This window comes from Sapajus apella, unplaced genomic scaffold (genome assembly GCF_009761245.1).
Source record: "Sapajus apella isolate SASKATOON/1434 unplaced genomic scaffold, GSC_monkey_1.0 scaffold154, whole genome shotgun sequence".
NCBI lineage: Eukaryota > Metazoa > Chordata > Mammalia > Primates > Cebidae > Sapajus > Sapajus apella.
Genome location: NW_022437094.1, coordinates 111872 through 128942, shown reverse-complemented (window position 1 = coordinate 128942; position 17071 = coordinate 111872). Strand labels below are relative to the sequence as shown.

Genomic DNA, 17071 nt, shown 5'->3' with positions numbered 1-17071 from the left:
CCGCCATCCGAAGCCTGATTCTGTCAGTTCATCACATTCTTTCTCCATCCAGCCTTGTTCCCTTACTGGTGAGGAGCTGTGATCCCTTGTAGAAGGTGAGGTGTTCTGGTTTCGGGTATTTTCATCCTTTTTGCACTGGTTTCTTCCCATCTTTGTGGATTTATCCACCTGTCATCTTTGTAGTTGTTGACTTTCAGATTGGGTCACTGAGTGGATATCTTGTTTGTTGATGATGAAGTTATTTCTTCCTGTTTCTTAATTTTCCTTCTAACAGTCTGGCCCCTCTTCTGTTGGACTGCTGAGGTCCACTCCAGGCCCTGCTTGCTTGGGGATCACCTGCAGCAGCTGCAGAACAGTAAGGATTGCTGCCAGTTTCCTCTTCTGCTATCTTTATCTCAGAAAGATACTCGCCAGATATCAGTCTGAACTCTCCTTTATGAGGTGACTGTTTGGATATACAGGGGTCAGGGAGCTGCTTGAGGAGACAGTCTGTCCTTTATAGGAGCTCAAATGCTGAGCTGTGAGCTCTGTTATTCATTCAGAGCTGCTGGGCAGGTACGTTTAAGTCTGCTGCAACAGAACTCATAACACCCCCCCCCCTTTTTTTCCCCAGGTGCTCTGTCCCAGGGAGTTAGGGCTTTATTTATGAGTTTCTGTTGTGCTGCTGGCTTTTTCAGGGCTGCCCTGCCCAGCAAGGAGGCAGCCTAGTCACTGTCTGCCTGCAGAGGCTTTGCTGAGCTGCTGTGGGCTCCGCCCAGCTGCCATGTGAACTTCCATGCAGTCCTGTTTATACGGGTGTAGTTAGACCTGCCTCAGCAAAGCCAGCCCACCTTTGTAATGGCAGGCTGTTTCAGCAATGGCGGGCTGCCTCAGCAATGGCAAACTACCTCTGTAGTGGTGGACTGCCTCGGTAATGGAGGACGTCCCTCCCCCACAGAGCTGGACCGTCCCAGGTTCAGCTGTACTTGCTGTGAAACTCTCAATCCAGAGCATTTCCGATTGCTGTTTTTTTGTGGGGGTGGGATCAGCCAGACCTGATCACCTGGCTCCCTGCCTCAGAACTTTTTTTTTTTTTTTTTTTGGTTGAACAGCCGACTCTCTCCCAGGTGTTCCAGTCACCTGTTGAAAAGGCATCGAGATCTGTGTGATTTCCTGTGCAGCGACCCACTGCGCTGGCTGAAAAAGTGGCATGGAGATTCGTCGTGCTTTTTTGCCAGGGAATCTCCTGGCCTGGCTCCCTGTTTCAGTCCCCTGTTAAATCAGATGAATGGGCTACTCTACCTTCCTGGAGCTCCAATCACCAGCTAAAATGGCACCCTGACCTGTTTATTTTGTATGGAGTACTGCCGTGCTGGGGCTCTGGCAAAACAGCCGTGCTGGCCAAAACAGCCCCGCTGACCAAACCAGCCATGCTGGCAACCCATGAGGCTCCTCCGCCTGGGAATCTCCTGGTCTGTGGGTAATAAAAATCCGTGTGGAAATGCAGCGTCCACTCACCCTTTGTGCTGTCACTGGGAGCTGCCATCCTGAGCTGCTCCTAATCAGCCATCTTGGATCCCTCCTCAGTTCTTAGCTTCTTTACATTACAACATGCTCCATCAGCTCATCATAGCTTTTTATTATCCATCTTCTGAAACCTACTTCTGTCGCTTTGTTGATTTGATCCTCTGTCCAGATCTGCACCCTTGATAAAGAGATGCTGCAATCATTTGGAGGAGAAGAGGCACACTGGCCTTTGGATTTTCAGCATTTTTTCATTGATTCTTTCTGATATTCATTAGCTTGTCTAGTTTCACTCTTTGAGGCTGCTGACCCTTTGAATGGGGTTTTTGTGGAGGCATTTTTTGTTTTTGTTGATGATTATGCTGTTATTTTAAAAATTAAAAAAATTTTTTTTGATTTTTTCTTTTAATTTTTAAAAATTAATTAATTTATTTATTTTTATATTTTAATTTCTGGATACAAGTGCAGAACATGCAGGTTTGTTACATAGGTATACACATGCCATGGTGGTTTGCTGCACCCATCAACCCTCATCTACATTACGTATTTCCCTTGCCCCCCACCCAATGACAGGACTTGGTGTTTGATAAACCTCTCCCTGTGTCCATGTGATTGCATTGATCAACTCCCACTTATGAGTGAGAAACTGAGGTGTTTGGTTTTCTGTTTCTGTGTTATTTGCTGAGAATGATGGTTTCCAGCTTTATCCATGTCTGCAAAGAACATGAACTCATCCTTTTCTATGGCTGCATAGTACTGCATGGTGTATATGTGCTACATTTTTATTATTCAGACTGTCATTGATGGGCATTTGAGTTGGTTCCAAGTCTTTGCTATTGTGAACAGTGCTGCAACAAACATAGGTGTGCATGTGTCTTTATAGTAGAATGATTTATAATGCTTTGGGTATATACCCAGTAATGGGATTGCTGGATCAAATGGTAGCTCTGGTTCTAGATTCTTGAGGAATTGCCACGCTGTCTTGCACAATGGTTGAACTAATTTACACTCCCACCAACAGTGCAAAAGTGTTCCTATTTCTCCACATCCTCTCTAGCATCTGTTGTTTCCTGACTTTTTAGTCATCTCCTAACTAAAGAAGATGAGATACCATCTCATCTAACTGGCGTGAGATGGTGTCTCACTGTGGTTTTGATCTGCATTTCTCCAGTCACCAGTGATGATGACCTTTTTTTTCACGTTTGTTGACCACACAAATGTCTTCTTTTGAGAAGTGTCTCTTCATATCCATTACCCACTTTTTGATGGTGTTGTTTGCCTTTTTCTTGTAAATTTGTTTAAGTTCCTTGTAGATTCTGGATATTAGCCCTTTATCAGATTGATAGATTGCAAAAATTTTCTCCCATTCTGTAGGTTGCCTGTTCACTCTGATAATAGTTTCTTTTGCTTTGCAGAAACTCTTTAGTTTAATTAGATTCCATTTGTCAATTTTGGCTTTTGTTGCCATTGCTTTTGATATTTTAGTCATGAAGTCTTTGCCCATACCTAGGTCCTGAATGGCATTGCTTAGGTTTTCTTCTAAGGTTTTTATGGTTTTAGGTCTTATGTTTAAGTCTTTAATCCATCTTGAGTTAATTTTTATATAATGTGTAAGACAGTCGTCCAGTTTCAGTTTTCTGCAGATGGGTAGCCAGTTTTTCCAACATCATTTATTAAATAGGGAATCCTTTTCCTATTGCTTATGTTCCTCAAGTTTATGGAAAATCAAATGTTTGTAGATGTGTGGCATTATTTCTGAGACCTCTGTTCTGTTCCATTGGTCGATATATCTGTTTTGGTACCAGTACCACGCTGTTTTTGTTACTGTGGCCTTGTAATATAATTAGAAGTCAGATAGCATCAAGCCTCCAGCTTTTTTTTTTTTCTTAGAATTTTCTTGGCTATATGTGCACGTTTTTGGTTGTATATAAAATTCAAAGTAGTTTTTTCTAATTCTGTGAAGAAAGTTAATGGTACTTTGATGGCAATAGCATTGAATCTATAAATTACCTTGGGCAATATGACCATTTTCATGATATTGATTCTTCCTGTTCATGAGCATGGAATGTTTTTCCATCTGTTTGTGTCCTCTCTTACTTCTTTGAGCAGTGGTTTGTAGTTCTCCTTGAAGAGGTCCTTCGCATCTTTTGTAAGTTGTATTCCTAGGTATTGATTGCTCTTTGTAGCAATTGTGAATGGGAGTTCATGCATGATTTGGCTCTCTGCTTGTCTGTTGTTGGTGTATAGGAATGTGTGTGATTTTCGCACATTGATTTTGTAACCTGAGACTTTGCCAAACTTGCTTATCAGCTTAAGGAGATTTGGAGCTGAGATGATGGTGTTTTCTAAATATACAATCATGTCATCTGCAAACAGAGACAATTTGACTTCCTCTTTTCCTATTTGAGTTCCCTTTATTACTTTCTTTTGCCTCATTGCCCTGGTCAGAGAGGACATTCTTGTCTTGTGCCAGTTTTCAAAGGGAAAGTTTCCAGCTTTTGCCTATTCAGTATGACATTGGGCATAGGTTTGTTATAAATAGCTCTTACAGCTAGTGCTCAACTTACGACCACGATTGGTTCTGACAGACTGGTCGTAACACGATTTGGTCGTAAGTTGAGTAGGCTATATGCACGCAGAGATGGTAGTGCTGCCGGAAGCTGGTCCGCACTGTCGTACGCCCACCTGGGCAACGTTTGCGCTGCCGGACGCGGAGCAGTCATGGCTAGCGATTGTGGTCATAAAGTCGAATGGTCGTAAGTTGCATAGGTCGTAAGTCGATCAATACCTGTATTATTTTGAGAATGGCTTCATTAATACCTAGTTTATTGGGAGTTTTTAGCATAAAAGGGTGTTGAATTTTATTGAAGGCCTTTTCTGCATCTGTTGAGATAATCATGTGGTTTTTGTCATTGGTTCTGTTTATGTGGTGAATTTTGTTTATTGATTTGGGTATGATGAACCAGCCTTGTATCACAGGGATGAAGCTGACTTGATGGTGGTGGATAAGCTTTTTGAGGTACTGCTGGATTTGGTTTGCCAGCATTTTATTAAGAATTTTTGCATCAATGTTCATCAGGGATATTGGCCTGAAATTGTTGGGAGGAGGTCTTGACATGTGTATGATGGAGTATATGTTGTTTGCTGAGAGGTGATGCCAAGAAATACTGAGCCATCCTCAGGCAGGGAACTGCTAGAATAAGCAAGCAGTATGTACCAGTCATGCATTAGTTAAACCAGCTCCCAAAGCACAAGATATTTGACCTTGTCCCCATTGCTGACTCACAAACAGTGCTTTGTAGCCTATTTCTATTTTAGTAGTGAACAGGCACTATCTGCCTGTTTAGTCTATCTTTATGAAAAAACACTGAGCACCTGCTTATTAAAAATAATCACTTGTTCACAAAGAATAAATACATGGGTCAGAGTCTACTCTGGATTGTCAGCTGGTAAATGCTGTCAGACTCCTGGCATCCCACTTGGATCCCACTTTTGCACTCTATCTTTGTTTCTGTTTCTTCATTCCTTCACCACCACCTGGGTTGGGATCTCTATGACTGAGCTAGTCTTGGCATGAAATTTTCTTTTATAGTTGTGTCTCTGCCAGGTTTTGATATCAGAATAATACTGGCCTCATAAAATGAGTTAGTAAGGAGCCCCTCTTTTTCTATTGTTTGGAATAGTTTCAGAAGGAATAGTACCAGCTCTTCTTTGTACTTCTGTTAGAATTCGGGTGTGAATCTGTTTGGTCCTGGACTTCTTTTGGTTGGTAGGGTATTAATTACTGCCTCAATTTCAGAACTTGTTATTGGTCGATTAAGGGATTTGACTTCCTCCTGGTTTAGTCTTGGGGGGATGTATGTGTCCAGGAATTTATCCATTTCTTTTAGGTTTTCTAGTTCATTGGTATAGAGGTGTTTATATTATTCTCTGGTGGTAGTTTGTATTTCTGTGCAATCAGTGATGATATCCCCTTTATTATTTTTTATTGTGTCTATTTGATTCTTCTCTCTCTCTTTTTTTTATTAGTCTGACTAGCAGTCTATTTTGTCAATCTCTTTTAAAAACCAGCTCCTGAATTCATTGATTTTTTGAAGTGTTTTTCATGCCTCTATCTCCTTCAGTTCTGCTCTGATCTTAGTTCTTTTTTGTCTTCTGCTAGCTTTTGAATTTGTTTACTCTTGCTTCTCTGGTTCTTTTAACTCTGATGTTTAGGTGTTGATTTTAGATCTTTCCCACTTTCTCCTGTGGACATTTAGTGCTATAAATTTCCCTCTAAACACTGGTTTAGCTGTGTCCCCAACGATTCTGGTACATTGTGTCTCTGTTCTCATTGGTTTCAAATAACTTATTTATTTATGCCTTAATTTCATCATTTATCCAGTAGTCACTCAGGAAGAGGTTGTTCAGTTTCCATGTAGTCATGTGGTTTTGAGTGAGTATCTTAATCCTGATATCTAATTTGATTGTACTGTGGTCAGAGACTGTTATGATTTCCATTCTTTTGCATTTGCTGAGGAGTGTTTCAATTATATGGTCAATTTTAGAATAAGTGTGATGTGCTAAGAACAATGTATATTCTGTTGATTTGTGGTGGAGAGTTCTGTAGATGTCCATTGCATCTACTTGGCCCAGAGCTGAGTTCACCTTCTCAATATCCTTGTTAATTTCCTGTTTCATTGATCAGTCTAATATTGATAGTGGGATGTTAAAGTCTCCCACTATTATTGTGTGGGAGTCTAAGTCTGTTTGTAGGTCGGTAAGAACTTGATTTATAAATCTGGGTGCTCCTGTATTGGGTGTATATAAATTTAGGGTAGTAAGCTCTTCTTGTTGTACTGATCCTTTTACCATTATGTAATGCCCTTCTTTATCTCTTTTGATCTTCGTTGGTTTAAGGTCTGTGTTAGCATTTTACCAGAGACTAGGCTTGCAACCTCTGCTTTTTCTTTTTTTTTTTTTCTTTCCATTTGCTTGGTAAATATTCCTCCATCCCTTTATTTTGAGGCTACATGTGTCTTTGCAAGTGAGATGGGTTTCCTGAATACAGCACTATGATGGGTCTTGACTCTTTATTCAACTTGCCAGCCTGTGTCTTTTAATTGAGGCATTTAGCCCATTTACATTTAAAGTATATGTCATTATGTGTGAGTTTGATCCTTTCATTATGATGCTAGCTGTTTATTTTGCCAGTTAGTTGATGCAGTTTTTTCATAGAAACAACCCCCTTTACAATTGGGTATGCTTTTGCAGTGGCTGGTTCCAGTTTTTCCTTTCAATATTTGGTGCTTCCTTCAGAAACTCTTTTATGGAATTCCTGTTGGTGATGAAATTTCTCATTATTTGCTTGTCTGTAAAGATTTTATTTCTCATTCACTTATGAAGTTTTGTTTGGCTGAATATGAAATTCTCGTTTGAAAATTCTTTTCTTTAAGAATTTTGAATATTGGCCCTCACTCTCTTCTGGCTTGTAGGGTTGCTGCAGAGAGATCTGCTGTTAGTCTGATGAGCTTCCCTTTGTGGGTAGCCTGACCTTTCTCTCTGGGTGCCTGTAACATTTTTTCCTTCATTTCAAGCTTGGTGAATCTGATGATTATGTGTCTTGGGGTTGCTCTTCTTGAGGAGTATTTTTGTGGTGTTCTCTGTATTTCCTGAATTTGAATGCTGGCCTGTTTTGCTAGGTTTTGGAAGTTCTAGGTAGCATCCTAAAGAGTGTTTTCCAACTTGGTTCGATTCCCCTCATCACTTTCAGGTATACCAATCAAACGTAGGTTTGATATTTTTACATAGTCCCATATTTCTGGAGGATTTGTTCATTTATTTTCATTCTTTTTTCTCTAATCTTGTCTTCATGCTTTATTTCATTAAGTTGATCTTCAATCTCTGATATCCTTTCTTCTGCTTGATTGATTTGGCTGTTGATACTTGTTTATACTTCACGAAGTTCTTGTGCTGTGTTTTTCAGCTTCATCAGGTCATTTATGTTCTTCTCTAAACTGGTTATTCTAGTTAGTAATCCTCTAACCTTTTATCAATGTTCTTAGCTTCCTTGCATTGGGTTAGAATATGCTCCTTTAGCTCAAAAGAGTTTGTTATTACCCACCTTCTGACACCTACTTCTGTCAATTCGTCAAACTCATTCTCCATCTAGTTTTGTTCTCGTGCTGGTGAGGAGTCGTGATCCTTTGGAGGAGAAGGGGGTTTCTGGTTTTTGGAATTTTGAATCTTTTTACAGTGGTTTTTCCTCATTTTCCTGGATTTATCTATCTTTGGTCTTTGATGCTTGTGACCTTCGGGTGGCGTTTCTGTGTGGACATCTTTTTTGTTGATGTTGATGCTAATTCCTTTCTGTTTGTTAGTTTTCCTTCTAACTCTCAGGCTCCTATGCTACGGGTCTGCTGGTATTTGCTGGCGGCCCCCCCCCCAGACCCTCTTTGTCTGGGTATCCCCAGTGGAGGCTGCAGAACAGAAAACATTGCTTCCTGTGCCTTTCTCTGGAAGGTTCACCTTAGAGGGGCACCTGCTATATGCCAGCTCTAGCCCTCCTGTATGAGGTGTCTGTCTACCCCTGCTGGGAGATCTCTCCCATTCAGGAGGCACGGGGTTAGGGAACCACTTGAGGAGGCAGTCTGTTTCTTAGCAGAGTTCAAGCACTGTGCTGTGAAATCCACTGCTCTCTTCAGAGCTGGCAGGCAGGAACATTTAAGTTGGCTGAAGCTGTGCTCACAACCGCCCCTTCCCCCAGGGTCTCTGTCCCAGGGAAATGGAAATTTTATCTTTAAACACCTGACTGGGGCTGCTGCTTTACTTTCAGAGATGCTCTGCACAGAGAGAAGGAATCTAGACAGGCAGTCTGGCTACAGTGGCTTTGCCAAGCTCCTGGGGGCTCTGTCCAGTTCAAACTTCCAGGCACATTTGTTTGCACTGTGAGGGGAAAACCACCTACTCAAGCCTCAGTAACAGCAGATGCCCCTACCCCCACCAAGAGTGAGTGTCCCAGGTTGACTTCAGACTGCTGTGCTGGCAACGAGAATTTCAAACAGTGGATCTTAGCTTGCTGGGCTCCATGTGAGTGACATTGCTGAGCTAGACCACTTGGCTCCCTGGCTTCAGCCCCTTTTCCGGGGGAGTTAACGGTTTTGTCTCATTGGCATTCCAGGTGCCACTGGGATATGACGAAATAATACTTCTGCACCTAGCTTGGTATCTGCCCAAATGGCTGCCCAATTTTGTGCCTGAAACCCAGGGCCCTGGTGGTGTAGGCACCTGAGGGAATTTCCTGGTCTGCGGGTTGTGAAGACTGTGAGAAATGCATAGTATCTGGGCCAGAAAGCCCCGTTCCTCATGGCACAGTCCTTCACAGCTTCCATTGGCTAGGGGAGGGATTTCCCCAACCCCTTGTGCTTCCCGTGTGAGGTGATCCCCCACCCTGCATCAGCTAGGCCTTTGTGCACTGCACCCACTGTCTAATCAGTCTCAATGAGATAAGCAAGCTACCTCAGTTGGAAATGCAGGAATCACCTACCTTTTGTGTTGATCTCACTGGGAGCTGCAGACTGGTATTGTTCCTATTCATCTATCTTTTTTTTTTTTTTTTTTTCTTTCAATAGTCAGGTCCCTCTTCTTTAGGGCTGCTGCAGTTTGCTGGGGATTCACTTCAGGCCCTATTCATCTGATTAGCTCCTGTGCTTGGAGATGTCACTCAAGGAGGCTGGAGAGCAGCAAATATGAGTGCCTCCTTCTTCTTCTGGGAGCTATGACCTTGAGGGGCACCAACCGGATGCCAGTAGGATTACTGCTGTATAGGGTGTCTGACAACCCCTGTTGGAGGGTCTCACCCAATGTTTGGCAGGGGGAGCAGGACCCATTTAACAAAGCACTTTGTCCCTTGGTAGAGAGGGTGCGTTTTGCGGGAGGAAACCCATTGTCTGGACTTCCCAGATTCCTCAGAACTACCAGGAGCAGAGGCTAAGTCTGCTGGTCTGCAGAGGCTGTGGCCACCCCTCCCCCTAGGGGCTCAGGCCAAGAGAGATCTGAATTATGTCCCTGAGCCTCTGGGGCTGGAGTTACTGGAGATCCTACAGGGAAGCCCCACCCACTGAAGAAGGATGGGTCAGGGTTAGCCCTGAAGAGGCACTCTGGATGCAGACTGCAACAGCTGGTGTATCAGGCCGTGGGAACAAATCTTGGGACTAAGCTGTCCAGACTCTCTGGCTCCAGGTGAAAAGTGCAGCCTGGAGCTATCAAATGGGTGCCTCCTTTCCCCCACCCAGGGAGCTTAGTGTGTTAGGCAGTTTTGAGTACCAGTATTGACTGCTGACACTCCCCTAAGGAGCTCAAAGGGCTTAGAAAACAAGCAGCCACAGCCGGTGCTGGTTTCCCCTCCCACTGGGAGTTCAGTAGCCTTAATCAGATTCAAGCTTAGAGGCTGTAAGTATCTATACATTTCCAGGTTTATATACTAGGCTCTGGTGACATAAGTTTAGAAGTGGGATCTTCCTATCTATGGGTTGGACAGTTCCATGGAAAAAGCACAGTTTCCCCAGTTGCATAGCATGCTCACTCACCACCTCCCGTGGCTGGCAGGAGGGGGTTCCCCTTCCTCATGTGGTGATAAGGTGGTTCACCACACCACACTGCTCTTTCCTCTCTCTGTGGGTCATGCCAGCCTTCTAGTCAATTTTGATGATAGAATCTGTATATTTTGGCTGCCTGTGAAGGCTTCATATGCTTATTATGGTATTTTTTATGGGAGCCTCTGAGTGCCTTCACTTCTAGTAGGCCATCTTGGACCCAAACCTCTATATGAATTTGTTATGTTAAGGTATATTTTTTCTATCTTGAGTTTTTTGAGTGTTTTAAAAATCATGGATGGATGTTGCATGATCAATAATCTTTCTAATGTATTGTTGAATTTGGGTTGCTAATGTTTCGTTGAGGCTTTTTACATCAATATTTTTCAGTGATATTGGCCTGTAGTTTTTGATGTGTCTTTGTCTGTTTTTGGCATCAGAATAATACTGGCCTCATAGAATGAGTTGAGAGGTATTTCCTTCTCTTCCATTTTGTTTTTTTGGAATAGTGTGAGAAGTTTTTGTATAATATTAGTTCTTTGTTAAATGTTTGGTAGAGCTCAGAAGTGGAGCCATAAGGTCTTAGGCTTTTCTTTACTGGGAGACATTTTATTATGGCTTTGATCTTGTTACTTGTTATTGATCTGTTCAGATTACAGATTTCTTCCCTGTTCGATCTTGGTGCATCGTATATATCCCCCAAATTTTTCCATGTCTTCAACATTTTCCAATTTGTTGGCATATTTTTGCTCATAGTAGCCACTAATAATGATTTGAATTTCTGCAGTATCAACTGTAATGTCTCTTCTTTAATTTCTAATTTGTTTATGTGGATCTTCTGAATTTCTTCTTATTTAGTCTGGCTAAAGATTTTTCAATTTTGTGTAGCTTTTAAAAAACACAACTCTTTATTTTGTTGATTTTTTTGTATTTTTAATCTCAATATCATTTATATCTGCTCTGATCTTTATTATTCCTTTTTGTTTCTTGTTATTAATCTCTAGTTTTATTCTTTTGTGGTCAAAGAAGATGCTTGATGCTATTTCCATTTTTTGAATGTTTAAAAATTTGTGTGACCTTACATTATGGTTTATCCTTGAGAATGATTCATATGCTGAGGAAAAGAATTCATATTCTGAAGCTCCTGGATAAAATGTTCTGTAAGCATTCATTAGATCCATTTGGTCTATGGTACAGATTCATCTGAAGTTTTTTGTTGATTTTCTGTCTGGAAGATCTGTCTAATGCTGAAAGTGCATTGTAAATCTGCTGCTCTTATTTTATTAGGGTCTAGCTCTCTCTTTAGCTCTAATAATATTTCTGTTATATATCTAGGTGCTCCCATATTCAGCATATGTATATTTAAAATTGTTATATATCATTGCTGGATTGACCCCCTTATCATTATAAAATGACCTTCTTTGTTTCTTCTTATAGTTTCTGTCTTGAAACCTATTTTATCTGATGTAAGTATAGTGAATTCTGCTTTTGTTTTGTTTCCATTTTCATGAAATATCTTTTTTCATCCCTTTATTTTTGGTCTATGTGTGTTTTTATAGGTGGAGTGTGTTTCTTGTAGGCAACAGGTCAATGGGTCTTGTTTTTTCTCATCCATTCATCTAGTCTATGTCTTTTGATGGGAGAGCTTAGTCCATTTACATTTAATGTTATTACTAATAAATAAGAAACTACTTCTGCCATTTTGTTATTTATTTTCCTGTTGTTTGGTGCTCTTCTTTTCTTTCTTTCTTTCATCCGTGTCTTCTGAAGTGAAAATGATTTCGTCTGGTGACATCATTTAGTCTCTCGGTTTTAATTTTTTTGTCTATATCACATGTTTTTTGGTTTGAAGTTACCATGAGGTTTGCAAATACTATCTTATAACCCATTATTTTAACTTGATAACAACAACCAATCAAAAAGAAAACTAATAAAAACTCACCTTGACTTAATTCCCCAACTTTTTTTTGTTTCTATCTATTTCTTATTGTACTGATTATGCCTTGAGAAGTTATTGTAGTTATTATTTTTAATTGGTTCATTGCTTAGTCTTTCTACTTAGGATAAGAGTAATTTATGCACCACAGTTACAGTGTTATAATAGTCTCTGTTTTTCTATGTGCTTACTATTACTGAGAAAATTTGTACCTTCTGGTGATTGTTTGTTTCTCATTAATGTTCTTTCTTTCTGATTGAAATATTCCCTTTAGCATTTCCTGTAAGATGGATCTGGTATTAATGAAATGCCTCAGCTTTTATTTGTCTGGGAAAGTCTTTATTTCTTTTTTATGCTTTAAGAATATTTTTACCAGATACACTAATATAAGATAAAAGGTTTTTTTTCCTTTAGCACTTTAAATATATTATGCCTCTCTCTCCTGGCCTGTAAAGTTTCTGCTTAAAAGCCTGCTGCCAGATGTATTGGAGTGCCATTGCGTTATTTGTTTCTTTTCTCTTGCTGCCTTTAGAATCCTTTCTTTACCCTTGACCTTTTAGAGTTTCATTGTTAAATTCCTTGAGGTAGTCTTCTTTGGATTAAATCTGCTTGGTGTTCTATAAGCTTCTAGTACTTGGATATTGATATCTTTCTGTAGGTTTAGGAGGTTCTCTGTTATTATCCCTTTAAATAAATTTTCTATCCCTGTCTCTTTCTCTACCTCCTCTTGAAGGTCAACAACTCTTAGACTTTCCCCTTTGAGACTATTTTCTAGATCCTGTAGGTCTGCCTTATTGTTTTTTTATGCTTTTTTTTCTTTTGTGTCTTTTGACTGTGTATATTCAAACAGTCTGTATTCAGGCTCACTAATTCTTACTTCTGTTTGATCCATTCTGCTCTTAAAGGACTCACATGCATTCTTCAGTATGTCAGTTGCATTTTTCAGCTCGAGTATTTCTGCTTGATTATTTTTAATTATTTCACTCTCTTTGTTAAACTTTTTCTGATAAAATTATGAATTCCTTCTCTGCATTATCTTGAATTTTTTTGATATTTTGAATTCTCTATCTGAAAGGTCTCATATCTCTGTTTCCCCAGGACTGGTCCCTGGTGGCTTATTTAGTTCATTTGGTGAAGCCATGTTTTCCTGGATAGTGTTGATGCGAGTAGATGTTCTTCCGTGTCTGGGCATTGAAGAGTTAGGTATTGATTGTAGTCTTTCCTGTCTGGGCTTATTTGTAGCCATTCTTCTTGGGAATGTTTTCCAGATATTTTAAAAGAGTTCAGTGTGGTGATCTAAGCTGTTTTATTTATTTATTTATTGAGATGAAGTTTCGATCTTGTTACCCAAGCTGAAGTGCAGTGGCATGATCTCGCCTAACTGCAATCTCCGCCTCCTAGGTTCAAGCAATTCTCCTGCCTCAGGCTCCCAAGTAGTTGGGATTACAGGCACCTGCCACCACGCCCAGCTAATTTTTGTATTTTAGTAGAGATGGGATTTCACCGTGTTGGTGAGGCTGGTCTCAAACTCCTGACCTCAGGTGATCCACCTGCCTCACTCTCCCAAAGTGCTGGAATTATAAGCACAAGCCACCACGCCTGGTTGGTCTAAGCCATTTCTTCTTTAGGAGGCACCCAAAGTTCAGTAACACTGTGGTTCATGCAGACTTGTAGAAGTACCACCTTGATGGTCTTGAACATAATCCAGGATAATTTTCTGGATGACCAGGCAAAGACTCTTGTTTTCTTCCATCACTTTCTCCCAACTTTAGTATCTTTCTCTGTTCTTAACTATTAAGCTGGAAGTTGAGTGACACAATCATCCCTATGGCCACCACCACTATGCCTGCACTGGTTAGACCTGAAGCTAGCACAGCACTGGGTCTCACCCAAGGCCTGCTGTAACCACTCCCTGTCTACTACCTATATTTGCTTAAGACCTTGGGGCTCTACAATAGGCAGGTGGCAAAGCTAGCCTGGCTTTTGTTCTTCTTTTTAGGGTGGTGAGGTCACTCAGGCCCTGGTTGCATTCAGAAATGTCATCCAGTACTCAGGGACTAGAGTAAAATATCTTAGAAGTCTACCTGATATTCTACTGTATTGCAGCTGAGTTGGCACTCAAACCACATGACACAGTTTTTCTCACTCTTCCCTCCCCTTTCCAAAGGCAGAGAGCCTCGCCTCATAGTCACTATCACCCCGACCATGACGAGTGCTGCTAGACTACCACTGATGTTTTCTTGAGACCCAGAGTCTCTGAAGTCACCTTTCAGTGAATGCTGCCTGGCCTGGGATTTATCTTTCAGGGTCAATGGGCTCCCCTCTGGCTTAGGGCAGTTCCAGAAATGTCATCCAAGAGTCAAGTCCTAGGATTGAAGACCCCAAGAGCCCACATGGTGCTCTACCCCACTGTGGTGGTGTTGGTACCTAATGCCCAGATGCAGTTGCCTTTACTTTTCCCTCTGCTTTTCTCAAGCAGAAGAAGAATTGTCCCATAGCCACCACAGCTGGTAATGTGACTAGTCTCACCTGAAGCTAGCAGTCTCAGAGTCTCACCAAAGCCTCTGATGTAGTACCTTTGTATCACTGCTGGTTATTCAGTGCCCAAGGGCTCTTCCATTAGCAGATGATAAATTCTGGAAGGACTGGGTTCTTTCCTTGAATGCAGCAGGTTTTCTTCTGGCCCAGGGTGTGTCTAAAAATGTCATCTGGAAGCTAGGGGCTGGAATGGAGCCCTTATGACTCTCACTGGTGCCCTATCCTGCTGTGACTAAGGTGGTATCCAAGATGCAAGACAAAGTCATTCCCACTCTTTTCTCTACTCTCATGAAACAGAGGGAAGTGTCTTTATTGGAGCCATGAGCTGTACTACTCATAGTTAGAAGAATGGTGATGTTAACAGTCCCTTAGCCACCCTGGGTGGTGTCTCAGTAGTTTATGCGCTCCCCAAGACTATTGGCTTTAAGTCCAGTTCAGCACCAGGACTTTTCTGAGACTTGCAGTCCTTGTTGCCTAGACTGCTTTTCAAGTTTATGTAGAGCCCCAGAACATTTTAGCCCATGGTGACAACTCTTGCTGAATCTCAGGTTCTGACCACTGGGTTGGGTCATTTCCTTCTGGCTAGGGCTGGATTATACTGCCTCTGTGGGTGGGTGTCATTGAGTTCAGCCAGGTTTTGCTTTTAGCTGTATCAAGGCATCACTGATTTTAATGCAACATCTCACTATTCCTGCTCTCTCCCTCCCTTCTCTGTCATGCAGCCATTGCAGTAGTATGGAGGAAGAGTCCTGTGGGGATTCAAGACTGTCTTTTTTACTTTCTTCAGTGCCTTTTTCAGTGATATGAAGTTAAAAGCAGGTACTATCAGGGCTCACCTGATTTTGGTTCTTATGAAAGTGCTTTTTTTGTGCAGATAGTTGTTACATTAGTGCCTTTGCAGTGGAGATGATTGGTGAAGCCATGTACTTGGCCACCTTGCTGTGCCTCTCTCTCTTTTGGCCTTTTAAAATTGAGACATAAAGTTGTGTATGTTTATGGGGAACAATGTAACATTTTAATATATGTATGAATTGTGGAATCATTAAATGGAGCTAATTAAAATATGTATCACCTCCATAGTTATCATGCTTGGTGTTGAGAATATTTAAAATCTACTCTCTTAGCAATTTGCAAGTATACAATACATTATTATTAACTATAGTCACCATGTTTTACAATAGAACTCCAGAATTTATTTCTCTTGTATATTAGTTGGTCCTCACGCTGCTAATAAAGATATAACTGAGACTGGGTAACTTATAAAGAAAAAGAGGCTTAACAGACTCATAGTTCCTTAAGGCTGGGGAGGCCTCACAATCATGGCAGATGGACACAGGCCAATGGAACAGAAGAGAGAGTCCAGAAATAAATGTGCACATTTACAATTAACTGATTTTTGACAAAGGTACTAAGAACACACAATGGAGAAAAGAACAATTTCTTAAAAAAATGGTGTTGCAAAAACTGGATATCCACATACATAAGGATGAAATTGGACTCATGCCATGCTTCATATACAAAAATCAACTGAAAATGAATTAAAGACTTAAATGTAAGACCTGAAACTGTAGAACTACTAGTAGACTCATACTTCTGGATGTAATATTTGATCCTTCTAATATGCTACACTATCCTGCTCTAAATTGTTCTATAACTCCCCATTGCCTTCAAAATAAGATGACTTACAATGCCCTTGAAGACTTGGCTCTGTTTACCTCTATGGCCTCAGCTGCCATCACTACCTTCTTCATGTCCTCTAACCCAAACATTCTTAAACTACTTGCAGTCTGCAAGAGTCTTGCTCCTTTTCATACTCTGTTGCTTTTGCATACTCTTGCCTCAGCCTGGAATGTCTTAATAATCACATTGCTACTTCCTATTTGTACTTCAATATTCAATGGAGATCTGATATTCTCTCACCCTCTCTGCCCAGGTCCGATTACCCAGAGGCTGTAGGCTGGCCTACCTAACCTCCAAATGGTCTTAATTCTGGATAAATCTTATGGTATGACTAATTTCTTATACCTCTCTCTTCCCAGTAAATTGTATGGGTACTTTTTTCCTAAGAAACTAAAAGGGATCCGAGTATGCTACCCCAAAACATGCCACTTTGGCATAAGAATTATTTTGAACTGAAAGCAATGGAGAAACACCGGACAGGAAAATATTTCTACTTCCACTTTGTTTTTGTGCTTAAAGGCAGGACGAAAATTTCCCTTTGTGAAGGTATTCCTCTCTCCCCTCTCACATACCAGGAAGGGGAGAATACCACTTAATCACTGAATATAACTCTTACTAGATTCTTCTTACTGAAAATCAAACTGACTTGAGTTTGCATAACAAAACTTACTAAATAGCCTTTAAGTTGCAGTAGTTTCTTTCATATATTTACCTTCCCACAAATTACCACCCTAGAAGCCCCAAACTCCTTTTCCTTTGTCTTATCACCTCAACAACTCATTGCTTTTCTTAAAATGGAATGTATTTTCTCAGGCCTAACCATTTCTTTGGTGATTTCTTC

General features: G+C 40.8%; 1 pseudogene; it reads left to right on the top strand.

Annotated features, from left to right (window-relative positions):
- Nucleotides 1–4144: 4144 nt before the first annotated feature.
- The window catches only part of LOC116541705, a 30432-nt pseudogene continuing 17505 nt past the window's right edge, over nucleotides 4145–17071 (top strand).